The sequence below is a fragment of the Orcinus orca genome, chromosome 6 (assembly GCF_937001465.1).
Source record: "Orcinus orca chromosome 6, mOrcOrc1.1, whole genome shotgun sequence".
NCBI lineage: Eukaryota > Metazoa > Chordata > Mammalia > Artiodactyla > Delphinidae > Orcinus > Orcinus orca.
The window spans coordinates 16,809,441-16,837,152 of record NC_064564.1 but is presented as its reverse complement, the minus strand read 5'-3'; the positions used below and the strand labels follow the sequence as shown (position 1 = coordinate 16,837,152).

At 46.8% G+C, this 27,712-nt stretch overlaps 1 protein-coding gene and 1 long non-coding RNA gene across 2 annotated transcripts in view; one reads left to right on the top strand and one right to left on the bottom strand.

Moving 5' to 3' along the window:
- Window positions 1-1,221: 1,221 nt before the first annotated feature.
- Window positions 1,222-13,258, bottom strand: LOC117201641 (uncharacterized). Its single transcript, XR_007478220.1, has 4 exons — window positions 13,119-13,258; window positions 12,406-12,499; window positions 4,631-6,934; window positions 1,222-4,157 (listed from the first exon to the last, which is right to left on the bottom strand). It is a non-coding gene; the product is annotated as an uncharacterized LOC117201641 (long non-coding RNA).
- A 131-nt stretch (window positions 13,259-13,389) lies between these two features.
- The window catches only part of DPYSL2 (dihydropyrimidinase like 2), a 164,612-nt gene continuing 150,289 nt past the window's right edge, over window positions 13,390-27,712 (top strand). Inside the window, exons 1-2 of the mRNA XM_049711753.1 lie at window positions 13,390-13,522; window positions 17,992-18,122. The gene's annotated coding sequence lies outside the window, so the exon portion shown is untranslated. The remainder of the gene's footprint in view (window positions 13,523-17,991; window positions 18,123-27,712) is intronic.

The window sequence follows — 27,712 nt, the reverse complement described above, 5'->3', positions numbered from 1 at the left end:
GCACATGCAGTGCAAAGGCTCAGAGGCACCATGAGTTTGGCTTGCACATTAGTTTCCTGTGGCTGATGTAACAACTCCCCACACATTTAAAGGCTTAAAACCACAGAAACATATCGTCTCCCAGTTCTGGAGTCTGAAGTCACATTGCTGGCAGGGCAGTGCACCCTCCATTAGCTGCAGGAGAGGAGCCCTCCTTGCCTCTTCCAGTTTCTGGAAGTTCCAGGCATTCACAGGCCCTCTCCCCCATGTGCGCACCTACCTAATCTCCCCCGATTCTCTCTTATCAGGACACTCGTGGTAGCCTCTAGGGCCCACTGGGTAATCCAAGACAAGCGCCTCATCTCAAAATTCTTAACTACATCTGCCAAGACCCTTTAGTAGGTAACGTTGACAAGTTCCAGGGCTTAGGATCTTGTATCTTTGGGTGGTGGTTAGTTAGCCTACTATGGCTTGATTGAGGACAAGGGAGAAGGTCTGCTCTGCCCCAGGGAGTGACGTCTATTGTAAGAGCCATGGGACCCAATGGCAGGTTCTAGCTGGGGAGGGAAGGAACCGATTTAAGTCTGAAGGCCATCACCCTAGCTGCTGTGGGAAGAATGCATCACTCAGGGGAAAGAAGGGAAGCAGGAAGATGAGTTAGGAGCTTATTGTAGTCGTCCTGGAAGGAGATAGGGATAGAGATGGAGAATGGAGTCATTTGGGATGCACTTTGGAGACAGAGCCAGCAAGACATACTGATGGGTTTAACATGCGTGTGGAGTGGAAGGAGGCATCAAAGATAACTTCTAGGTTTCCAGCTTGAGCCAGAGTGCATGGTGGTCCCGCTTACTGAGGGAGAAGTCTGGGCAAAGAGCAAATAAGGCGGCTGTGGGAAGGGAAGTTCTTTTTTTCTTAATATTTATTTAGTTTATGTATAAGTACTTGTTTGTGAGTATTTATAAGTATCGTTGATGTTGTACATTATATATATTATATAATATGTGTTGTATATTATATACATGTATATTATGTAAGTTACAGGTGTACAATATAGTGATTCACAATATTTAAAGGTTATACTCCATTTATAATTATTACAAAATATTGGCTATACTCCCCGTGTTGTACAATATATCCTTGTAGCTTATTTTATACATAATAGTTTGTACCTCTTACTCCCCTACCCCTATCTTACCCCTCCCCCCTTCCCTCTCCCCCCGGTTTGTTCTCTACCTCTGTGAGTCTGTTTCTTTTTTGTTATATTCACTAATTTGTTGTAGTTTTTAGGTTCCACATATAAGTGATGTCATAGAGTGTTTGTCTTTCTCTGTCTGACTTATTTCACTTAGCGTGATACCCTCTAAGTCCATCCATCGTGTTGCAAATGGCATTATTTCATTCATTTTTATGGCTGAGTAGTATTCCATTGTGTGTGTGTGTGTATATATATATATATATCTCACATCTTATTTATCCGTTCATCTGATGGACACTTACGTTGCTTCCATATCTTGGCAACTGTACACAATGATACTATGAACATTGGGGTGGAGAAGTTCTTTTCGGACTGTTTGGAACTTGAAATGCCCATTGGACATCCAGTGGAGAAGTCAACAAGTGGTTGAAAATACAGGTCTGGAGATGTAAATCTGGGAGTCATCTATGGCAGATGGTACGTACAGCTGTTGCTCTGGATGAGGTGCCCTCCCTAGAGACCGTGGCTTAAGAAGAGAAGGGGGCCCGGGTTTGGACCCTCAGATGTTCCAAAACTTAGCCAACAGCCAAAGAGATGGACCACTGTCACCAACACACGTCTGTCCTGTTTGAGGGACTGCCCGGTAAGCGCTCATACAAGAACCAGTCAAAGCAAGTAGTTTAACTTACACTCAGATACGGGCAGAGAAGAACCTGGAATGTCCAACCTCTGGAGGAGATTTTGTCATGTCAGTCTGGGGTTCTGGAAGCCTATGGTAGGAGGGGTGTGGAGTCAGGGAATATGGGGGGCATGGGAGGCCCATGCCCATCCTTCCTCTGGTCAGTATAGCCAGGCTTTGTAACCTTCTAGGTGTGGTTGTATCAGAATATAAGAGTCACGGGTGAGAGGCAGTGCAGTGTGGCGGCCAAGAGCTTGGATACCGGAGTCAGCCTGCTTGGGGAGAATCCTTGTTCTGACACTTAGCTGCGTAGACGTAGGCAAGATAAGTAATCTTTCTGCACCCGATTTATTCTTCTTTAAAAGGGAATAATATCAATCGATTCCACTTCTGGTTATATGTCCTAAAGAACTGCAAGAAGGGACTCAAAGAGATATTTGTACATTCATGTTCACAGCGGCATTATTCCCTATAGCCGAAAGGCAGAAGCAACCCAAGCATTCATCAAAAGATGAATGAATTTTAAAATGTGATATATACATATAACAAAATATCGTTCAGCCTTGAAAAGAAAGGAAATTCTGACATGGGGTACAACATGGATGAACCTTGTAGATATTATGTTAAGTGGGATAAACCAGCCACGAAAGGACAAATACCGTATGATTCCACTGATATGAGGGCCTAGAGTAGTCAAACTCATGGAGACAGAAAGTAGATGGTGGTTGCCAGGGGCTGCGGGCAGCAGAAAAGGGAATTTGTTGTTTAATGGGAACAGAATGTGTATAGAATGTGAACGTCATGCCACATGGGTACACTCAAAAATGGTTATGTGTACACTTTAAAATGTACATTTAAAAATGGTTAAAATGGTAAAATTTGTTATGTCTACTTTACTGCAATGGAAAAACAAGGAAGGGGGATAATAATATGTGCCTGGTAGGTTTACTGGGAGGCCTAGCTGAGCTGATACACATAAAGACCATGGAGCAGGGCCCAATGAATGGCAGTTACTGTAACTTTGTGAATACATTCACCTTAAAAAGATGATCATTTTATGGACAGCTCTTCTCAAGAGTCCACCCTCTGGGCATGACCCGTATGTGGCCCTCCAATTGCCACCGTAAATACTGCTGAAGTGTCTCTCATTTTTCTCGGGAAATGGACAGAATTGTTTAATTAGATCTCAGCAGTTTTTAACCTTAGTTATAAATCCATCCGTTTTGTTGACAAAACTTGAGCCAGGACACAGCTGACAACACTTAGAAGTGCCCCAGCCACTTGTTTATTGTATGGTCCAGGGAAGCTGGGTCATCCAGGTCTCCCTGGATGTCAGGGGACACATCCCAGCTGGCCTGGAGAGGGCGGAGCCTGGGAGGCACACTCCAGCTTCAAGGCCTGCTGGGTCTGTGTGGTACCCCTCCTCCTGGCTCTCAGATCCTCTTGTAAGGATCCCAGCGGTGTTGTTTATCAGATCATCACAGACACACTCAGAGTCACGTTTAACCAACTACGGGCACCCTGTGGCCCAATCAAGTTGACGCACAAAGTCATCCATCACGAATCTCACATGAATCAGCGAGAGCAATGTCCTGGTTTGCAAACACAGTTCAGGACCTGGAAAGGCAACCAGGCTGAGCTCCATTTTAGGTCCAGAAAGGACTTCAGGGGGCATCCCATAGAACCTAGTGTTTAAGAGCTCGAAGCGCTGAAGTGTTTTGCTCGGATATGCAGAGCTACTTAGTGGTGGAGACCCAGGTGCCCTCAAATGAATGAGCCATGGCTTATTATGATAATAACAAGTTAACACATACGGAACCTCACCGTTTTCCGTTCATCTCCTGTATTAATGCATTTAATAACACATGAGCCCTGAATTTGACCGATGGGGATGCTAAGGTCGGGCCACTAAGGGGCAGAGCCAGGAATCAAACACATGCATTCTGGTTCCAGACCTTGTGCCCTTGGCCACCGTGCTAGAAGATCTGGCTGATCTGCCTGAGAGCAGTGCATGGGTCCAGGAAAACTTTTTATGAGGCATGAGCTCAGTTGGAACTTGAGTGGCCACTGTGGGCTGTGTGAGTTTGGCCAGTTTGGGCCTCTATGAACTTTTTGAATTGGATTCCACAGATCCGTCTGTTCTCTAAAAGGAAAAGGAGCGCATTTGCTATTGGAGTTTCATTAAAAGGAGTTTCTGGCCCCTTTACTGTACCTTCAAAAGAGGATATGCTTTCTTGCATGAGTCAACACTGCTGCTTTTCAAGAACATGGGACCGATCCTTATTCTGAAAGCTGTCAGCCGCCCTGTGATGTAGGAAATGAATCAGGCGAAATAGGATTTCAATACCAGGGAAACTACTCAGTTTACTGCCCTCCAGGGACAAACAGGAAGCTCTGCTTCCTTCCCCTACAAACAGACTCACGTAGCCTTTTCTTTTTCCCTTTTTAAAATGAATCTGGAGTTTCCTTCCCACATTCCCGTATATGTTTTGCCCCCATTCATGTTTTACCCATCAATGGTATTTTACTTTTATTCATTAAAAGCACACTGTTTTAGATCAAGTCCCCAGAAGCAGGACCTGAGAGAGATATTTTTGGGAAAGTGATTTATTAAGAGAGTGCTGTCCAGAAAAAAACCTAAGGGAGAGAGGGAAGGGGGATGGAGAGGGGGAAAGGCTGGGACCCAGCCAGGATGCAGTCTCAAGTCAAGTGTAGGTTTGGCTTAATCCACAGGGTGAAAGTTCTAGAATATGAACCACACTGCAGAGCTGACTCACCTTGAGACAAGGTGTCAGCTGTGTACACAGTATCACTCAGTTCGTGGCCTTGGGGGACTCCCCTCCGTGTCAGCGAAGGGTCATTCTCCAGACCCTGGGGGCTCTGGCCGGCGGTGGTTCTGGCTTGGGCATCACAGCTTCCGCTTCACACATGTGGTTTCATTGCTCAGCATCCAGCACCATTTCCCCATAACTTCCCTCCTCCTCCGCTTCCTCCTGTGCATCACACAGCGGTTACCAAATCAGCACGGGCAGAAGCGTGGAGGGGTTGGCAAAACAGGGGAGGTGGCGGCTGCTAGGGAACCAACTCCCAGTGGCCATTTGCTCTGTTCCTAACTCATCGTGCACCTGGCCTGGTGTTCAGTCTGCAGATGTGAAAAATCAGAGTGGGGCAGCAGGAAGGGAAGTTGGAAAACATCTGGTCTGCAGGTGGACAGACCTTGTGGGTGCCATGCTTGTGGTGTGCGTCGAATGCGTGACAAAATCAGGGCTGGGGCTCAGGTCTCCTGACTTGAGGATGGGGCTCTTTTCCCAACAGCCCGCTGCCTGTGCTGCCTTCTCAGACCGGCTCCTTATGCTGTCTGCCCCACCCACCTCCCCCCTCTCCCAGAGATACTATTTGCTGAGTGACAACCCTGGAGAGAGTCCCTTAGTGCATGCTTAGTGTCATCAAAGTATGGGGCACAGGGACTTCCCTGGCGGTCCAGTGGTTAAGATTCTGTGTTTCCAATGCAGGGGGTATGGGTTCGATCCCTGGTCAGGGAACTAAGATCTCACATAAGGAATGGTGTGGCCAAAAAACAAACAAACAGACAAAAAACAAACAAACAAACAAACAAATACATGCAGGTCATTTCATTAAAAAAACAAAGGGATGGGGCACATGGCAAGGGAATGAGAATAGACAGGACAGAGATAAGCTGACATGAGATTCTTCAGATTCTCCGATCACATGTGATAGAGCTTTCTGTAGGGCCTGGGTAACCAATGGAGAGTTTTAACAAGAGGAAAGATGGAATCGGTTGGTTTTGGGGGAAAGTGGCAGTATGGAATATGAACCAAGAGAGAAAAAGACGGCAGACGATTTTTTGCAAGTTAGGCAAGATATGGTGAGGGCCTACACTAAGATGTCTTTCAGCATAGGTGCTGGGGGGAGAGTTGAGCAGGAGAGCCAAAAAGCCAGGGATCGGATGCAAACAACTCCTCAAACTGCATCTTTAGGTCAAATAGGGGTACCACCGAGAGCGCTTCCTAAAAGTCTCCTGCATGTGTTTCTCGGAAGGAAGGGGTAGGTGATTCCATGGCCAACACCATCAGCGAGGGGTTGTATTAGGTTCCTAGGGCTGCTGTAACAGAGCACCACCAACCGGATGGCTCGAAACAACAGAAATTTATTCTCCCAGGGTTCTGGAAACTAGAAGGTCAAAATTCAGGTGTCAGTGGGGTTGGCTTCTTCTGGAGTTTCTGAGAGAGAATCTGAGGGAATTTCCACGCCTCTCTCCGAGCTTCTGGGGGCTCCTGGCATTCCTTGGCTTGTGGATGCATCACTCCAATCTCTACCTCCATCACTACACGGTGTTACCTCCTGTGTGTGTCTTCGTCCTCAGCCTAATCTAATGGGGCCTCATCTTAGCCTGATCACATCTGCAAAGACCCTAACTCCAAATAAGGTCACACTCACAGGTACCAGAGGTTGGGACTTGGACACGTCTTTCTGGGAGACACACTTCAATCCACACAGGTGTGTTATGCATACTCCAGTTGAAAGTTTCAGACAACCTCTGGCTTCAGGGGAAGAAAGGGACTTGACCTACTTGTGTAATCTGAAGAACAAGGGCATGGCTCTGCCGTCCTCAGTGTTGCTTCATTGTCTAGAAGGATCTCTCCTGTGGGTGGCTAAGATTACCCTCCACCCACCCTGACCACATCCAGATTTACAAAGGTAATCTCGGAAAAAAGGTCTCCCCCCTAAATCCATGGCCATCTTTCCACAGGAGTTATCCTTGGAGGCAACTTGCCCAAATCATAACAACTGAAGCGGATTATCATGGAATGTGTGTGTGAGGGGGAACTCCCCAAAGTGCTGCTGGGCAACGTTCTTTCTCTGCCTCTGCCCAAGTGAGGGCAAGGGGAGAGCCCCAGGTGTAAATACCAGCTGCTTCCTGGCCATCTTGATTTTGTGGGCAACCTACATGATGGATAGACATTGCATCTGTTGACTTCTGTTCATCTGGTTCTGATGGACGCATCTCTGTCCAGCCTTTAATCTGATCAGGAATCTGGCATTTGTCCCCGTTTCCTCACCTGCCCGCAAGAGATAAGAGCCAGTGGGAGAGGTTGCCTAATGAATGAGCTGAGCTCAGTACCTAGAGGCTGTCTGCTGTCAGTGCCTCTAGGGCCATGACACTGGAGGTGGCTGGCCACTGTTCCTTGCATCATGTCCTTTGGGACTGCCCACCACCCATCACGTTCTCCCTTCACAGGCCTCCTGGGGGTGCGGGGAACCGAGTCTGCTCCCAACTGGCCGGCTCCTACCTCTCTCAGCACAAGCAAGCAAGAAGCTAAAAACATCTTGAGGTCCATACCCGGGTCCCGGCTCCATACACATCCTGCTACCAACACCGCCATCGTGCTCAGCATCTGAGCTGGAAAACTGCCCTGCTTCCCTCCAGCTGGCTTTTCTTCTATGCTGCTCAGCCTAAGAGTTCCCTGACCATAGGCCAACAGAACTAGGAAAAGCCTCAGGGACAACTAGTCCAGGCCCCTCCAGGTATGGACGGTGGCGAGATGTTCATTTTCACCCTCGTTCGCCTGCGGGGCGATGGAGGAAGGGAAGCCTTGCCGTGCCTTGACCAGCACGGGCCTCCTGGACCGGGATGACCCGCGGCCCCCCTGGATGCCTGTCTTCCCTTTGTCCCAGGTGAACAGCCCTCCTCCCCTCGCCCCGCCACTTGGCACTCGCTTTTCCACCATGAATATAAATAAAGGAGACCTCCTTTAAAATGGAATCGGGCAGCTCTGAAAGGGGAGCTCTCACACACTCAGCCTAGGTCACCAGCAGGGAGAACAAAACATGAGAATTATTCTGACAAGGGAGGGCATTTTCCACCCGGGGATTTTATCTCCTGTTTTTAAGAATAAGAAGGAAGAGCCCTCCCTGCTCCAGCAACAGCGCTCCAGCCACCACTGGCAGCCGGTGAGAAACTGCCACAGCCTTGAACTCTCGTTCTCCTCCGATAAACTTTTGCTTAAAACAACCCTCCCCAGTTTCCTCCTGTAACCTTAATGAAAGCTGACCTTCCCTTTGTCTTTTTTGACTTGCCCGTGGGTCACCATAGCTTCCTTGTCCTTCATGGCAATTCCCCCGTTCTTCCTGAATGAACTTCATTTTGCTTTTTCTAATTTGTCAATTTTTTTTTTTAAGGTTGATACCACTCACGTTCTCCTCTTTAGGACCTCCCATAGGGTGAAACAAAATATGAATATTCTCATGAACAATATCATCGTTCACAAAATAATAATAATAATAATATGCATCCCCACGTGCCAAGCCCTGCATTTAGTCCTGTAATATATCTCTACTATTCAGGTGAACACACTGAAGTTCAGAGAGAGGTTGAGTAACAGGTCCATGTGCACAGACCTAGGGTGTGAAAGGACTGTCAGACTTGAACTCCGAGGGGGTGGCCTCAGGCCACACAGGCGGTGGGAAAGAGGTGAATATGACTATGGCCCCTTTTCTGTCTTCTCCTGGGCATTACCTGCATTTGTCCCTGTTCCTGGCCATCTCCTATAGGCATTTTTCTTAATTAGAAAAAAAAAAAACATTATTTTTTCATTGGTTCACTGCTTTTTAATTTTTGAAATATTAATTTTTGCCTTCTTGTCCTTAATTTCTTCCTTTTGATTCCCTTAAGTTTCTTTTTCAAATGTAAATGTTCTCAGTGTTATTTTCTAAAGAATCTATCATTGCAGCTTGAGTTTCTCTTTGACCCAAGAGTTAAAGAGAGGGCTCTTAAGATTTCCAAATGGTTAACCTTTCCTGACTAATGACTAGTTGTTTTTGTTTGTTTTTTTCTTTGCGGTTCGCGGACCTCTCACCGTTGTGGAGCACAGGCTCTGGACGCACAGGGTCAGCGGCCATGGCTCACGGGCCCAGCCGCTCCGCGGCATGTGGGATCTTCCCGGACCGGGGCACAAACCCGTGTCCCCTGCATCGGCAGGCGGACTCTCAACCACTGCGCCACCAGGGAAGCCCGACTAGTTTTTTTTGTTGTTTGTGTGTTTTGATGGTGGGATGGGGGTGGGCGGGAAGGTTATTTGTGTATGTGTGTTTGTGTGTGTTTAGGAGAAACTTGTTTATTTGACCTGCATTAATTGACATCAGCTGTGTGAGGGCATATGTTGACCTCCACAGGAAACACAGAGGCAGGTAAGGCAACTCTCATAGAGAATCAAGTCTCGATTACTTGCATGAGCTTCCAAGGCTTTTTGTTTTCTTTTTTTTTGTTTGTTTGTTTTCATTTTTTTAATTGAGATATAATTGACATATAACATCGTACTAGTTTTAGGTGTATAACGTGATTTGATATATGTATATATTGTGAAATGATTACTGCAGTACCTTTAGCTAACATTCTTCACCTCACATAGTTACAAATCTTTTCTTGTGATGAGAACTTTTAAGATCTAGTCTCTGAGCAACTTTCAAATATACAATTACTAGTGTATTAACTAGTTTTTATTGCATTGCTGTTAGATATTGTGACCTGTACAATTTCTACTTTTGAAATGCATAAAGCTTTTTAAAAAGAATATATATTCTCTGTAAAAGTAAATAGAAAGCTCTTAAAACTATTAAACTCGACATAGAAAACAAACTTATGGTACCAAAGGGGAAGGGGGGAGGGATAAATTTGGAATTTGGGATTAACAGACACACATTACTAAATATAAAATAGATAAACAACAAGGACCTACTGTACAGGACAGGGAACAGTATTCAATATGTTGTAATAACTTATAATGGAAAAGAATCTGAAAAAGAATAAATATATATGTATCTATAACTGAATCACTTTGCTATACACCTGAAACAGTGTAAATCAACTATACTTCAATAAAAATGTAGGTACAAAAAAATTTTAGATTAGAGCCTAAAAATAATGAACTATAAAACTCTTGAGAAGAAAACATAGGGAAAAAGCTTCATGACATGGGATTTGCCAATGATTTCTTGGGTATGACACCAAAAGCACAGATAACAGAAGGAAAATTAGATAAATCAGACCTCATCAACATTACACACTTTTGTGCCTCAAAGGACAGTATCAACAAAATGAAAAGGCAACCTACAAAATGGGAGAAAATATTTGCAAATCATGTATCTGATAAGGAATTAATATCTAGAACATGTAACAGACTCCTACAACTCAACAACAAAAAAACAAACAATACAATTCAAAAATGGGCAAACCATCATCAAAAAATCTAGAAACAATAAATGCTGGAGAGGGTGTGGAGAAAAGGGAACACTCTTGCACTGCTGGTGGGAATGTAAATAGATACAGCCACCGTGGAGAACAGCATGGAGGTTCCTTTAAAAACTACAAATAGAACTACCATATGACCCAGCAATGCCACTACTGGGCATATACCCTGAGAAAACCATAAGTCAGAAATAGTCACGTACCAAAATGTTCCTCGCAGCTCTATTTACAATAGCCAGGAGATGGAAACAACCTAAGTGTCCATCATCAGATGAACGGATAAAGAAGATGTGGCACATATATACAATGGAATATTACTCAGCCATAAAAAGAAACGAAATTGAGTTATTTGTAGTGAGGTGGATGGACCTAGAGTCTGTCATACACAGTGAAGTAAGTCAGAAAGAGAAAGACAAATACTGTATGCTAACACATATATATGGAATCTAAGAAAAAAAAATGTCATGAAGAACCTAGAGGTAAGACAGGAATAGAGACCCAGACCTACTAGAGAATGGACTTGAGGATATGGGGAGGGGGAAGGGTAAGCTGTGACAAAGTGAGAGAGTGGCATGGACATATATACACTACCAAACGTAAAATAGGTAGCTAGTGGGAAGCAGCCATATAGCACAGGGAGATCAGCTCGGTGCTTTGTGACCACCTAGAGGGGTGGGATAGGGAGGGTGGGAGAGAGGGAGACGCAAGAGGGAAGAGATATGGGAACATACGTATATGTATAACTGATTCACTTTGTTATAAAGCAGAAACTAACACACCATTGTAAAGCAATTATACTGCAATAAAGATGAAAAAAATGGGCAAAGGACTTGAATAGACATTTCTCCACAGAAGATACACAAAGGGCCAATAAGCATGTGAAAAAATGCTCATCATCACTAATCATTAGGAAAATGCAAATCAAAACCACAATGAGACACCACTTCACACCCAAAAGTATGGCTATTATAAAAAGAAAGAAAGAAAGAAAGAAAGAAAGAAAGAAAATAACGAGTTTAGACAAGGATATAGACAAATTGGAATCCTTGTGTATTGCATGTGGGAAATGATACAGCTGCTGTGGGAAACAGTATGGTGGTTCCTCAAAAAATTAAACAAGGAATGGTCCATATGACTCAGCAATTCCACTTCTGGGTATATACCTAGAGGAACTGAAAGCAGGGACTTGAACAGATATTTGTACATCCATGTTCATAACATCATTATCATAGTAGCCAAAAGGTGGAAACAACCCAAGTGTCCATCCACAAATGAATAGATAAACAAAATGTGATATATACATAAAATGGAATATTATTCAATTTTAACTAGGAAGGACATTCTGACATGTGCTACAACATGGATGAGCCTTGAGAACATTATGCTAAGTGAAATAAGCCAGACACAGAAGGACAAATATTGTAGATTCCACTTAAGTGAGGTAGGTAGAGTAATCAAATTCAGAGGCAGAAATTAGGTTATGGGTTGCCTGGGGCTGGGGGGAAGGGGGAAATGGGAGTTACAGTTTAGTGGGTACAGAGTTGCAGTTGGAGAAGATGAAAAATTTCTGTGGCTGGATCGTCGTGATGGTTGCATAGCAATGTGAACATACTTAATGTCATCGAACCATACATATAAAAATGGCTAAAATGCTAAATTTAATGTTATGTATATTTTGCCACAATAAAAAAGTAAATACAGAGCTCTGATATCAAGTTAATGTTTTTTTCAGTTCTTCTATGTCACCATTTTCCTATGAGATGTGACCAAGACAGGAGTTAAAGTTTCTAAACTCAACGTGATATTTGCGATTTTCCTTGTTCTTTGGATGGTTTTTACTTCAAATAAGTATATCATACTACTCAAGACCTAAGGGTCTGTGACTGTTATTTCCTCCCATTTTTAAAATAAATACAAAAAAATGTATTTTTTCCCCATTTCCTTTGTTCCGTTTACAGTTTTCACCTTGAATTCCACTTCGTATGACATTGGATTTATCATCTTTGCTTTCTCTTTTGGCTTATATTTCATTCACTCCTTCCTTCCTTCCTTCAATAAATAACCATGTTCGCCCACTGTGTGTCAGGTTCCAGGCGCTGAGGTAGAGCAGGCAGCAAAATAAACCAAATCTTTACCCTCCTGGAACTTACATTCTAGTGCAGGGTGAAAGAACGTAAAGCGAGATAAATATGAAAACTACGGTCTAGTGTTTTAGGTCCTTCCTATGTAAAGGGTCGCCCACAGATCCAGAGGCACAAGGTGGGAACGGGTTAGAAACGTGGGAACCCACCTTGGATCAACTGAATGTGCATCTGTGTTGTAACAAGTTTCCCAGGTGGATGCATCGGCACATTCCGGATGGAGAAGCACTGCTTACACCCTGATAAATGCGAGGGAGAAAAAGTAGACAGTGAAAGGGGTCGGGAGGCCTCGCTGGGAAGGGGGCCTTGGAGTAGAGGACGTGAGCTCCGCAGATACGCGGAGGAAGAAGCTGCAGCAAACTGTAAGGCAGGGCTAGCAGGTGCAGGAGGCTTCCGAAGAAGCCGACTCATCCTCACTCGGCCTTGATCCCAGGCCTTTTGTTTTGGGTGTGCCCTGGCGGCGCTGTTTGAGCGCGGCGATTTGGGCGGCGCTGCAAGATCTCCCGGCGCTGGGATGCTAGGAGCGCCGTGCGCTGTGCTAACTCGGGGGCACTGGCGAGTAAAGCTTGCTTGCCCAGGGTTTCTGTCTCTCCATAAGAGCTCCCAAGACTTTCTCTTTAAAATGCAACCCCGCCCCGCCCCTCCCCTTACACTAGCCAGGCTAGTAACGGGAGAAATACCAAAGCAACCCTTCGGGTTTACCCTTTTCTCTCGGCTTCCTCTACCTAAACGTCCCGCCCTAAGTTCCTCCTCTCATCCCTGCTATCGTCCCCTGTTTTTCCACGCCTGTACCATCGAAACTCTTAGAAGAGTCGTCCAGGCAAGTGTATCTCAAACGGGGCAGAGCGAGAGAATCACCTGTGCCTCCACTGGCCCTCAGTTTCGGAGCAGGAAGACGTGGAGTCCGGCCTGGATCCGCGTCTGACCGAGCCGAGCTCCGCCGCCCAGCCTGGGACCTTGGAGCAGTTACTTGGTCTCGCCACCCTGTCCATTCCTCCGCTGTGAGAAGGAGATAACATCCGCCTCACCGGGTTGTTTTGAGGACTGAGAGAGAACATTTGTAGGAAAGCATTTTGTAAGTGACAGACTGCTAAACACACTGGGCTAACTTCAGCTCGCGGATTGCGGCTAAATGATTGATGTCTGGACTCCCCCTTTCCCCCAGCCGTCTTCCTGTTTCTTCTGCACTTGGAATTGCCCTCTCGCCAGGTTATTGCACACGACGTACTCGATTCTGCATCTGCGGCCACAGGTTTCCCCGGGTAGGGCAGGCCTGGTGCGGAGGAGAGGACTGATTGGCTGGGCGGGAGGTGGGACGAGCGATGACGCGCGGAGCCCGGGAGACTGCGCCGCGGGTGCGCGGGATGCCGGGGCCGCGGAGAGGGCGGGGCGGAAAGGGAGTGGACTGGTCGCGGGGCTGGGCGGGGTGGGGGGGAAAAGGGGGACAGGGACAGGATGGAGAGGAGGGGGAGAGGGGCGGAAGGAAGAGGGGAGAGGGTGGGGTGGGGAGGAGAGGAGGGAGAGAGTGACGGGGTGGGAGGGGAGGGGCGGGGTGGGAAGAGGGCGGAGGGCCTGGGTGGGGAGGGGAGTATGGGGGATGGGGGGCGCCTTGCTGCGGCCTGGTCAGGGCCGGGTCGCCGCGTCCCGCTGAGGACAGTGTCCCTGGTGAATCCTCTCTGGTCCAGTAGGGGAAGAGGCAGAGCCTGAGCTGCAGGAGGAGGGGGCGCGGGAGAGGGAAGGGCCCGCGGGGGCGCCAGGCCGGGGGCGGGTTTGCAGCCGCCCGCAGAGCTTTGGCGCCTTGCGTCGCCGCGCCAGGAGGTTTCCGGTCACACCACGTCTCTGGGCATGTGGCTTCTTCCCGGGCCGGCTGTTCTCACAGCCGCCGCCCTTCCCTCCCTTGGCTGCTGCCCCGCGTGGGAGGCGAGGGACGTCGGGGTCGTGTCCCTGGCGCTAGTTGGCGGGGTGGAGAGGTGGGGTTTCTCAGTGACCCACAGCGGGACTTCCCGTGGGCGTGGTGCGGGTTTGTGGGCTGTGGAACTGGAGTACAAGGTCACCATGAGGACCCCGGGAGAGGGGTCCCCCTCTCAAAGGGCAGAGGCCCCTTGAAGGGGGTCTGATCTCGGGGTTTGCGAGGGTCAGGGCGGAGGAGGCGTGAGCCTTGAAAGACGGGGGCGATCTGGCCAGTGGAGATGTGGGTGCTCCAGGCCAAGCGAATGCGATGATGGGGGCACGGGCCTGCTGGGGTCGAGGGCTGGAGGAGTGCGAGGCGAGCCGGAAAGGTCCCGGCCCGTCCAGTGCCTGCGGAGTGACCCGCGGAGGTAGCCCTTCCCTTCTGGGCCTTCAAGTCCTCATCTGTAGGTGAGACAGTAGCTCACTGTTGTGAAGATTTATAATGTATGTGAAACTAGAGCAGTTCCCAGCATGGCTCTGCTTAATAAACTTAGTCCTTTTCCCTCCTGGAAGGAGAAGAAAGTGAACTTGTGAGACTTTGCTGGACATTTTACAAACACAGCTAGGAGCCAAATAGAGTTCAACAGAATAGATGTCTTAAGAGTCAAAAGGATAGGCGCCTGGCCTGAGCCACCGTCTGCTTCTGAGATGCACACCCCTTAGGACTATGGTCTCAACTTGCTTAGGCTTCGTGGGGGATCCTTACCGAGCACGACAGAGGGAGTTTACGGGTACTGACTGCATTAGAATGGACAGACACACACAGCTGGTGACTTTCTCTCTCTCAAAGGGATATAGAAACATCCAGATTATCTTCAGCCAGAATTCCTTGATTTGCAAGTCTGTGCTGGGTTCAGGATTCAACGTCATAGGTCTGAGAGGCGGGGGATCCCAGAGCTGTCACTGCTGAGCCCTGGGCCAAACCTCTGGCACCAGCCAGGCCCCGTGTCCATGATAAAGCCAGGGCTGGGTGACTGGCCTTTGTGCGTTGGGCTTTGTGGAATTTTGACCTCGCTGAGTCGCGGAGGAGTTGAGAAGGCCTTGGCCAGGAGTTTCCGTGACTCAGTTTCTCCACCTGTATCCCGGGAGTGAGAATACCGGCTGTTTAGCTTCCCTTAGGTTAGGTGCCATCTTCAATAGCTCCTCCCACGACAAGGCAGTGGTGGGTGGGACGGTCATTTTTGTGGCATGGGAGTGGGTGCAGCCTCCCAGTGAGATCAGTGCTCTGGCATGGCTGAAGCAACATGGAAGGGCCCAAAGGGAGGGGAGGAGGAAGGTGCAGAGGTGTGGCGGACTTGGCAGGGAGAGATGTCATGACACTCCCATGACAGGGGCAGGGTGGGCTGTGTGAATGCCCTGGACAATGGCCAGGACAGGTGAAGCTTCCCCTTGTGGGACTGTGATTTAGGAAGTAGCTTGAGTAATGGGACAGTCAGGGCTGAGCCACAGAATGTGGCCAGAAATGCAAATAAGTGTGCACCTTCTTTCCTCTCTCCTACGAGCAGTAGTCAACCCAACGCTCCTGAACCTGGCTCCCACCTTCGTTTCCTTCTCCAGGTGGGCTCTGCTTTGATGACAGGCTCATTCTTGGAGGTAAGCTCTTTCCGCAGAGATTTACATAATGGGAGGCTGAGCAGTCAGCTCTTGATGTCACTGAAATACCCAGTGAAACCTAGTGGCAACTCTGAGTGAGGCCCCTCTTCATTGTGGCCAGGCCATTGTCTCCTGCCCAGCGTCCTTCTTAGCATTACCTCTGCCCCTCTCTTCAGCAAGCTCATTTATATCTTTATACCTGCTCTCAGGAGGTGGGCATGCACACACCTAGAATATTCTCTCCCACTGCAGTCAATCCTTCTCATCCTCAGGGTTTAGTGCAGCCCCACCTCCATCTCCAGTCCTTCCCTGACAGGTCCAGCCTTGTTCTGTGAGCTCAAATAGCATTCAGAGTCATTTCACGTGTTTATATATGATCATGAGTGCCTGCCACTGTTTTATGTTTCTGAATCTTAGCTCCTTATCTGAAATGTGAGTTTCCTGGTGGCAGAGATGCTACCAGGTATATCTGCATTTATGTCCTTTTGAAATGTTCCCATCAACCTTTAAGCATTTCCTTACTTCTTGTAAGAATAGTATAAGAATATTCTAGGCACATTTTGTACTCTGAGCCATTTGTCCTAGCAGCACCAATTCTTTTTAGCAGAGAATGATTTAGAAACCAAGATTAGGGTGGTAGGTGTGCTTGTTACAGTTGGAGCATTGCAACTCCCGTGCTTTCTCAGTGGACAGAGCTAGGGATATACACAAGGATACATTTGTATATTTGCATCTGTACATATATATTTATTTCTATATTGAAAGGTACTGGTGAAAAGAATGAGTTCACACCAATACCTCCAGTTCCAGTCTGGCATCAAAAGATTCATTCTAGTTTCCTCCCTTTCTTTATTTGTAACTCTTTTCTCCAACAGGGAGAAATCTGGTTTACATTATCTGTAATATGGCTACTTACTGATCACCCCCTTTTTATGTAACTGATTCCCACTGCCAGAGGTACCCTTTCCCTCTAAGGATGACATCCTCACCCCCTTGAACTCCAGCACCTCACTCACACACAGTCACCTTCCTCACCCTTTTCAGGATCTGATACTCTGTGCCACACCCCCTTCTTCCAGCTTGGACTCTGTCCTCCACATGCTTGGGTTTTAACATCCCACACTGGGGCACTCCTTAATACCGCCATGGGTTCTCCCACCCTCCTCAGTGTCTGGGACCTCACACTGTCACCCCCTGAACCTGAAGCCAAATCCAGCCTCTGTACCCCAACACCAAATTGAATCTCGGAGTTTTGGGTGAAGTAGAAAAGAATAGCTTTATTGCTTTGTCAGGCAAAGGGGGCCACAGTGGGCTAATGCCCTCAAAACCATGTGTCCTGACCTGGAGGGGGTAGTGAGGAGATTTACAGTAATGGTTCAAAGAGGGCATGATCAGCTCATGGACAATCTTCTGACTGGTTGGTGGGGAGGTAAGTGGGAGTCGGCATCATAAACCTGGTTCCAACCGGGTCTGGGGTCTACATGCTTGTGGGCAGCATACCATTGTCAACCGTTAACTTCTCCACTTAGTTGGGGTTTCAGTATCTGCAGAACAGCTCAAAGATATTGTTATGTGTATTCCTTGATGGGGAACCAGGACCCTGCCCCGAGACTGCACTATTGTTTCTCTTGACTGTTCCTCCCTTGTCTCCCAACCCCTCCCTTCCCTGATCAACAACTGTTTGAACCTGCCTATTGGAACTCAGGGAATGTCATGGAGGCTGAGTGAAGCAATTTCCTGTAATCAAAGAAATGGGGGACAAGAAAGGCTTTTGTGCCCAGGAGCCCCACAGGGTCTTGCTCAGTATCAAACTTAGCTGCCCTTCTAGCCTCATGCAGATGTCCTTTCCACCTGCTTGGGGTGAAGTGGAGGCCCGACATCCCAGTCTAAACCCCTCCAACCCCCATGTGGACACCTGTTTTTCTAGGCTTCACCCAATGGCTTTAGGACCAAGTTATTCAGGAATGAAAAGGTAAGAGGAAGAGGCACATGCTAAATTTTTAGTCTCAGATTCCTCATCAGTAAAATGAGCTTAATGTGCCCATCTAATACAGTTCTGCTACGGTGAGAACTACATGAGATAACATACAGAAGTGCTTCCTCAGCACAGAGCTTGCCAGCACTCAGTGTCAAAGGCCATCATTATTACTACAAATTAACGGTCCCATTGTTTTGCATCATTTGGCAGGAATACAATGGAGACCTATAGAAGAGAATTAAGCAGGAGGAATGGGTGCCAATGGCAGATGTATCAAGACGGGGGGACTGTTGCCTCTTTCTTAAGAGAATGAAGACACTCATCATATCAGCAAAATTCAAGTATGTAAGTAAGGAGAAGAAACGGGGAGGAAACATCCAATATGTTGAGTGGTTATCTTTTTGGTGGGATTATTTGACTTAACTTTTTTTTTTTTTTGCGGTATGCGGGCCTCTCACTGTTGTGGCCTCTCCCGTTGCGGAGCACAGGCTCTGGACGCGCAGGCTCAGTGGCCATGGCTCACGGGCCCAGCCGCTCCGCGGCATGTGGGATCTTCCCGGACCGGGGCACAAACCCGTGTCCCCTGCATCAGCAGGCGAACTCCCAACCACTGCGCCACCAGGGAAGCCCTGACTTAACATTTTTTAATGTGTTTTCCAAAATGTATTCGATAAATATTATTCAGGCTTAGACAGAAACATTTTAGAGGGACTCTGCTTAACTTCAACATAACTAAATGAAAACTGCTCTCAGCCTGAGTGGTTGGTTGTGCCTTTTTCTTCTGCCTGGTAGGTTCTGGAGTCAAGAGTGCCTGGATTCAAACTCTGGCTCTGCCATTTACTAGCTGGGTGACCATGGGCAAGTTAATGAACTTGTCTGTGCTTTTGCTTTTTGTTTTGTGAAGTGAGGAGTCTTACAGTGCCTAATTCAGGGTTACTTAACAATTAAATGAGTTAATGCTTCTAAAGCACCGGCCCAGGGTAAGCACACAAAAATGTTAGCTTTTAATGTTATTATTATTCCATGGGACAGAATGTAGTGAGTCGTTCCTCAGATGTCTCAGAGGAAAGAATAGCCTCAGCTATGCCTCCCCCCGAGTGAGTATCTTGTGACTAACCCAGAGACCTCAGGCAGCTGAGCCTCCCGTGGGACATCAAGCAGAGGCAAGGGTGACAAATTAAAGCAGGGGAAGTGTTTTCCTCCCTTCTTGGATGGGATCCAAAGAGATCAGTTTCTTAACTGATGCAGCATCCTGACATTAGGACACTGGGACTGGCACCCACAGGACAAATGACACAGCTCTGTCTGAGTTGATGTCCAATTTGGGATTCACTCATGCATTCGCGTGTCTAGCTGTCAATTTCATATCTATTTATTAAATGCTTGCCGTGTGTCAGGCACTGTTGTAGGCAATGTAGTATACAACCATTAAAATGCAATTAATTAAAATTACATTTAAAAATTAAAAATGCAATTAATAAGGGATTCAGACATCTGTATACCCATGTTCATAGCAGTGTTATTCACAATAGTCAAAAAGTGGAAGCAACCCAAGTGGTCACTGATGGGTGAATGGATAAACAAAATGTGGTATATACATACAAAAGAATATTATTCAGCCTTAAAAAGGGGGAAATGCTGTCACGTCTACAACATGGATGAACTTGAAGACGTTATGCTAAGTGAAGTCAGTCAGTCACAAAAGGACAAGTGTTGTCTGATTCATTTGAGGTGCCCAGGGTAGTCAAGTTCATAGAGACAGAAAGCAGAATGTTGGTTGCCAGGGGCTGGGAGGAGTGGGGAGAAACGAGGAGTTAGTTTTTAATGGGTAGGGAGTTGCAATTTGGGATGATGAAAAAAGTTCTGGAGACGGATGGTGGTGATGGTTGCACAACAATGCGAATGTACTTAATGCCACTGAACTGTACACTTAAAAACAGTTAAAGTGGTAAATTTTATGTTGTGTATATTTTACCACAATTTCTTTTTTTGCGGTACGCGGGCCTCTCACTGTTGTGGCCTCTCCCGTTGCGGACCAAAGGCTCCGGACGCGCAGGCTCAGCGGCCATGGCTCACGGGCCCAGCCGCTCTGCGGCATGTGGGATCTTCCCGGACAGGGGCACGAACCCGTGTCCCCTGCATCGGCAGGCGGACTCTCAACCACTGCGCCACCAGGGAAGCCCTACCACAATTTTTAAATGTGAAAAATTATAGATATTCCACTTTAAATAGTGGAGTAAAGAGTAGAAATTACGTTCATGAAAAGATTTCCCTAACAGGTTTAGTTTTTACAATTTGTTTTCTTTTAAAATTTCTTGGAGACTTCACCAAACAAGCTGTGTGGATGGCAAATAAGCACGTGAAAAGATGCTCAGCATCATTAATCATTAGGAAAATGCAACTTAAAACCACAATAAGAGATACCATCATACACCTATTCCAATGGCTAGAACTAAAAGCATTGAGCATACCAAGTATTGACAAGAATGTAGAGTGATTGGAACTCTCATACTTTACTGGTGAGAATGTAAAATGGTACAACCCCTTTTGGAAAACAGTTTGACAGTTTGTTAAAAAAGTTGAACATATTCTGCCATATAATACAGCCATTGCACTTCTACATATTTACCCAGGAGAAATGAAAGCATACACTCATACAGACAGGAAACAACACAAATGTCCATCAGCAGATAAATGTATAAACAGACTGTATTATATGCATACAGTAGAATACTACTCAACAATAAAAAAAGGACGTACTACTGCTGTTACATGGATGAATCTCAAAATAATTACACTGGGTAAAAAAAGCCAGGGAAAAGAGATCATATACTGTATGATTACATTTATATAAAATTCTAGAAAATGCTAACTAATATATGGTGACAGAGCCAATCGGTGGTTGCCTGAAAATGAGAGAAGGGTTGGAGAGGGCAGGAGGAAGAGATTATCAGAGGACAACAAAGAAATTTGAGGGGCTGATAGATAAATTTATTATCATTTTTTAAAAGATTTATTTATTTATTTTTGGCTGCATTGGGTCTTAGTTGCGGCACACGGGATCTTCATTGAGGCGTGCATGCTCTTCATTGCTTCTCTCTAGTTGTGGTGCGCGAGTTTTCTCTTCTCTAGTCGTGGTGCACAGGCTCCGGGGCACGAAGGCTCTGTAGTTCATGGCAAGCAGACTCTCTAGTTGAGGCGCGCAAGCTCAGTCGTTGTGGCACGCAGGCTTAGTTGCCCCGTGGCGTGTGGGACCTTAGTTCCCTGACCAGGGATTGAACCTGCGTCCCCTGCATTGTAAGGCGTATTCTTTACCACTGGACCACCAGGGAAGTCCCTAAATTTATTATCTTGTGTGTGGTGATTCTTTCACGGGTGTGTACATGTCAGAGCTAATCAAATTGTATACGTAAATGTGTGCAGTTTATTGTATGTCAATTATACATTAATAAAACTGGTAAAGCAGTTTAAAAAAAATTGTAATGCACACAAAAAATGCAATAATGGGCAGGACGATGAAAATCATAGAGTTCTATGGGGCTGTGCATGCAAGTGGTAGAGGCCAGGTGGGGCTTCACAGAAGTGACCTGAGGACAAGTAAGTGTCGTCAGGCAAAGCGTGGGATTGTGGATGGTGTTTCACATTGAGGAAGAAATGGGTGCGATGACCCACAGGCAGGAGAGAGCCTGAGCTGAAACTCCGTGTGGCTAGAACTCAGGCCGTAGGGGGCAGTAGAGAAATATGAGGCCAGAGAGCACAGCAGGGGACCAACTATGAGTATAGATTTTCTCCTGGAGTCAATGGAGAATGACTCCAGGCAAGCAGAGGGTTATCACTTGTGCAGTTTAGGAAGATGCTCTGGCTGCAGTCTGGGAATTGAGCTGGGGAGGAAGCAGAGTGCAGGCAGGAAATCAGGTATTAGGTAAGGAGGGCTGAGGACGTTTGACTGGCGGGGAATGACCCAAGACTAGAGCTGCTGGGATATGCCACTTCCCTTCAACTTTTCAACAGCGCGGAGAGTTCGGAAATTTTATCTCAGCTTTGCAGAAGAGGAAACAGACTTGAAGCAGTTAAGTAACTTGGTTACGGTCACACAACTCCTGAGAAGGAGATCTGGGGTTTCCGGTCTGATGGGTTCTGAGTCCAAAGTCCCTAATGCTCACAGGCTTCTCTCTAATTTTAATAAAAGGCATCTGGGATGACTCTCCCCTCTCTTACTGCCTACTTTTCTCACCCTCACCCTCACTGTGGTTTGTTCCATGAATGTCTTCCCCTGGGAGGAGGCAGGGTGCCACGGGAACATGTAACAGAGGATGTAATGTCATCCGGGCAGTCAGGAGAGGGAGACTTCCTGGAGGAAGGGACATGGCAGCTGAGCCCTGAAGAATTGGAAAGAGAGGGAAGAGCTAGTAAAGGAACATGCTGGGGGAGTGGGGCATGAGAAGGACAAGGTGTTCTAGAATGGAGAGAAGAGCATGTGGGAATAAACTCCAGCATGGCATGCTGGAATAACTGAGCTTCAGAGCACCTGAGTGATGGCGTGAGAGGGAGAGAGGCACATCCGACAGATTTTTAGCTCTCTGTGTAGCAATTTAGAGAATGGAGCGGATGGGAGGGAGACCAGTAAGGTGAACCCTGTTGCTTTGATGGTGAAATCCTGCTCGCCAGGCATCTGCTTGTTGTGGTTACCATGGAAACATCAGACCGCAGACCCAGAAGCCTCTAGTCAGCTCCGCTTATTAAAGATGATGAGACTAAGTCCCTCAAGATGGAGAAGAGGTTTGTTTGCTAGCTTTCCTACTGGCAGCATGGAAACCTTTTTTTAATTTTTTATTTTATTTTTAAAATATTTATTTTACTTATTTATTTTTGGCTGCGATGGGTCTACGTTGCTGAGCTCAGGCTTTCTCTAGTTGCAGCGAGTGGGGTCTACTCTTCGTTGCGGTGCGCGGGCTTTTCATCATGGTGGTTTCTCTTGTTGTGGAACACGGGCTCTAGGCGCACGGGCTTCAGTAGTTGTGACACGCGGGCTCAGTATTTGTGGCTCGCGGGCTCCAGAGCACAGGCTCAGTAGTTGTGGCGCACGGGCTCAGCCGCTCCATGGCATGTGGGATCTTCCCAGACCAGGGCTCGAACCCGTGTCCCCTGCATTGGCAGGCGGATTCTTAACCACTGTGCCACCAGGGAAGCCTGAAACCTTTTTTAAAAAATATGTATGTATAGTGATAAAATATACAAAACATAAAATGTATCATTTTAGTCATTTTAAGTATATGGTTCAGTGGTAGTACATACGTTCACAATATCCATCACCACCATTTATCTCCAGAAATTTTTCATCTTCCCCAACTGAAACTCTGTACCCATTCTTGTAACTCTCATTTTCCCTTCCCCCAGCTCCTGGTAACTAGTATTCTACTTTCTGTCTCTCTGAATGTGGCTACTCTTAAGTACCTCATGTAAGTGGAATCATGCAATATTTGTCTTTTTGTGACAGGCTTAGTTCCCTTAGCATAATGTCTCCAAGGTTTATCCATATTGTAGCATGTGTCAGTATTTCCTTCCTTTTCAAGGCTGAATAGCATTCCAGCGTGCGTATGTATCACATTTTGTTTACCCATTCATGTTGATGGATATGTAGGTGGCCCCACCTTTTGACTGTCGTGGATAATGCTGCTATGAACGTGGGTATGCTGGCAACCTCCTCTGTAGACATGGATTATTGGTACTGAGTGAAGAAGACAGCCTTTTGCTGATGAGTTTTGAGTAAAAGAAAAAGAGAATAGAGAGAAAAGAATAATGTTTTCCCTGAAAGTCAACCAGAAGTACCTTTTGTGCCTAGATATTTTAAGGACTCATTCTAGGCAATGCCCTCCTTTGCTGTTGTCTTGGATACGGTGCGTTAAGTCTGCACGTGGTCCATCTTGAGTTAACATGACAGACCTGGCAGAGCAGCTTCCGTTCTGGAGGCAAAGATTCGCCTTGGGACACTTCTCCTGAGGAATTCTTTGGGCTTCTAGGAAAACTGTCAGAAGGCCTACTCGTTTACTATGTCATCTACAAAAATATAGGCTTCATGATGGGAGGATCATGTCTATGTGATTTTAATAACTAGTAAATCAACACCTAGTACACTGCCAGTCACTTAAAGAATATTTGTCGGATGAATGTGTCTTCCACTGATTGAGCCCTCCATGCTCCTGGACAAGTCTTATCTCAAGGAAAGAGGCCACGGGAATAGAACCAGACTCAGGAGCTTACCCAGGCTCTGACTCTGTCTGATATGCCATGTGGTCTTGGCTTGTCATTTATACTTTCTCATTGCTCAGCTGGTGGAAATGACACCTGCTTGGACTCACCTCACCAGGTGTCATGAGCACGGAGGGGATCATATACATAAAAGTGCCGTAGGAACGACATCATGATCGTGTCTAGCCTTGAGCTGTCTTCAGGGCACCAGCCCTGCCTTGACAACAAACCTCGCGCCTGCGGGCACCTGCCCGATCTCAGAACCTCCCCACAAGCAGCCCTCCATCCCAGCTTCCTGTTTTTCTCATTGTATCACTATTTTCTCCATCTTTTGTGCTTGAAACTTGAGTCCCGTCTAGCTCTTCCCTGTCTCTTGCCTCCCCTGAGTCTAGCTGCTTCTTTCCTTTACCACCAGCCCTGGTCAGGAGTCCCTCCCTACACTCTGACCATTGCCAAAGCCTTGACCATCTCCTGCCTCTTGACTTTGCTGCTGCCAGAGACAACCTCCAACATGTAGCTCTGACTCCATCATGCCCCTACTCAAAAATGACTGAAGGATGCTCACACACACTAGAATGGCGACTATCGAAAAAACAAAAAATGACAAGTGTTGCCGAGGATGTCGATAGATTGGAGCCCTCGTGCCCAGTTGGCAGGAATGTAAAATGGTGCAACCACTATGGAAAACAGTGTGGTGCTTCCTCAAAAAATTAAAAATAGAGCTACCGTATCATCCAGCAATCCCACTTCATATCCAAAAGGATTGAAAGCAAAGACTCAGAGAGAGATTTGTACACCCATATTCGTAGCAGCATTATTCTCAAGAGCCAAAAGGTGGAAGCAACCTGCCTGTATCCATTGACAGATGAGTGGATAAACAAATGTGGTATATACACACAATGGAATATTAGTCAGCCTTAAGAAAGATGAAAATCCCGTCACAGGTTATAACGTGGATGAACCTTGAAGATACTGTTAAGTGAAATAAGCCCGTCACAAAAAGACAAATACTGTATAATTCCACTTGTATAAGGTACCTAGAATAGTCAAATTCATAGAGGCAGAAAGTAGAATGGGAGTTACCCGGGGTGGGAATGGGGGGAGAATAGGGTAGTTGTTTCATGGGTGCAGAGTTTCAGGTTTGCAGGCTGAAAAAATTCTGGAGACCCATGTCATAACAGTGTGAATATACTTAACGCGACTGAACTGTACCCTTAAAAATGGTTACGATGATAAATTTTATGTGCTTTTCACCCCAATTTTTAAAAAAATGGCTGATGGATCCATTGACTACATCTGTCCTCTGCACTCTGGTTTTCAAGGCCCTCCCATAGCTGCTCTTTCTGCTGAGCTCAGCTGCATGTACCCTGAGCATCCTCACCTCTTTGCCTCGGCATCCACTGCCCCCTCTGGCAAGAACACTGATGTTCTCTCCTCCCTGCGCTGTTGAAATCCTTCCTGTGTTTTAAAAACCCAGCTCAGGTGCTCCGCTGTGCTATTTCTGTGCACCGTACGTGCGGTAGGTCCTGAACCTACAGCATTGGCGGGGAAGTGTTTGGGTGCATTCCTTCCTTTGCTCCCCTGACTAGCCGAATTCCCGAGGGTGGTGGTTTGTTCCAGCACAGTGTGGTCCAACCAGCAGTAGGTGGTTGCTGGTTTGGGGGTGGGTCTCCTTGCTCCCCCATGAGGCCTTTTCTGACTCTCTTTCTCTGTCTGTCCCAGCCTCAGGTGCTGACCTTATCCCCTTTCTGGGCCATGAGTTCTTGAAGGGCAGAGCCTGGAGTTTATTCTTTTTTAAATATTTTTGCTGTGCTACGTGGCTTGTGGGATCATAGTTCCCCGACCATAGATTGAACCCGGGACGTCGGCAGTGAGGTTGCGGAGAGTCCCAACCACTGAACCTCCAGGGAATTCCCTGGATGTTTTGAAATACCTATGCATTGTGAAATAATCACCACAATCAAGCTAATTAACATATCCTGCACAGCATAAGGGATCTTAGTTCCCTGACCAGGGGTCGAACCTGTGCCCTTGCAGGGGTAGCGTGGAGTCTTAACCACTGGACCATCAGGGAAGCCCCTGGAGTTTATTCTTTGCATGGCCCACAGTGCCTTGCCCGGTGCCTGGCTCGGAGGGGCTGTACAAATGTTTGATGGTTATAAAAATAGGTGAGAATCCCCAGCCGTGGGCTTGGTCGCCTCTCTCCCTGCTGGGAAGCTGAGAAGGAATTGACCGAGCCGGCTTTCTCCTGCCCTCTATGAATTGGAAACCCTGGGTCCTAGCTGTTCTGCTGCTTCAGTATTTCTTTGTTCTGGACCGAGTTCAGCGGCCAAGACTGCAGAAGAAGGGAATGAGGGAGTTTCTCAGCCATCGCAGATGATTGTACTTGTTGCATGTAGTGCCACCAGCCAAAGGCCTTTTCACTAGACCAGACGCGTTTGGCTCTAGGCTGGCCGGGTTTCCGGTCACCGATGGACTCTGTGTAACGTCTCAGCTGGATTTGGCAGACTTGGCAATCCCAGGGGACGTGGCTGGTCCACTTTGGTGGATTTGCACATTGGCATCTGCAGGCCTGGCAGCTTCCCGTCACTTCTGCCTTCTCCTCGGAAGCTCGGAAGCAGGGGAGGTGGTTCCATCCACTACCTAATGGCAACCAGACTGCCATGTACACAGAGGAGCAAGATGAGTTAGGTCTGGGTTTTCCTGGAATAGTTGAGGTGATCGTGAATTTTATTCATTGGAATGGCGATGAAGTGCTAAGTGTAACAGTTAAATGTAATGTCAATGTTTTATCCTTGTGAAGGTTTTTTCCTGTAAATTCACTAATTAAGAAAATTCTTTGGGACAGTGACTTGCCCTTATTTTTTGTGTGAGCCGTGGGGAAACTGAGACGTAAGATATTCCAGCTGGGACACATTTTTCTGCTTCTGAACGTGAGGAATTGCCTTTAAAACGTTAGACGTGAGATAGAAGGCTGATGTTAGCTTATTAGTGGGCGGCCTTTTGAAAGCATCCCTAAGGTCCTTTTTAGAGAACAGTGGGTCCCACGCAACCATTTCTTATCTTCCAATTTGTCAGCACCTTGATCTTGTTGGTGATCCCTGATCCTCAATTCCCGATTTGAGCTGAGACTTTCGTATAAATCGTGCCTTTCAATTTTTTGTATTGATATTTTCTGATGCATTGACATCTAGGGCTTGCTGATCCTGGAGAGACTGTCCCTTCCAGTCTGGGCAATTTCTAGAGCTAGTAAAGACATGCCTGCAAGTGCACCTTTCATAAGCGATCCAACCAATCCAGACCCCAGCCCTCCAACCACCTTCTTCACCTGCTCTCACCCTCTGAGCCAATGTCTGCCTGCCCTAATCATCCCAGGGCCAGGTGCTAGACAACTAGGGACGATGCCTGTGACCCAGAGCCTGCTGAAGTTATTCAAACCAGCCCATCCTAAGCCTGCTTCCCCTGCCTTGCCTCTCCTGCAAAAACCACAGTAAAGGCTCTTTCTTTCTCATTCCCTCTGCCCCCTGACCGACCCTGGTGCTTCCCCATGTGGCCCTGCGTGGCATGTCATATAGCTTATTTTTAGGGGTGTCTGAGTATAAAGACTTCTTTCTTCATGATGGTCATTTTCGTGCCTGCATGTTTACTATACCTGATTCAAATAATCAACATACAGCCTTTC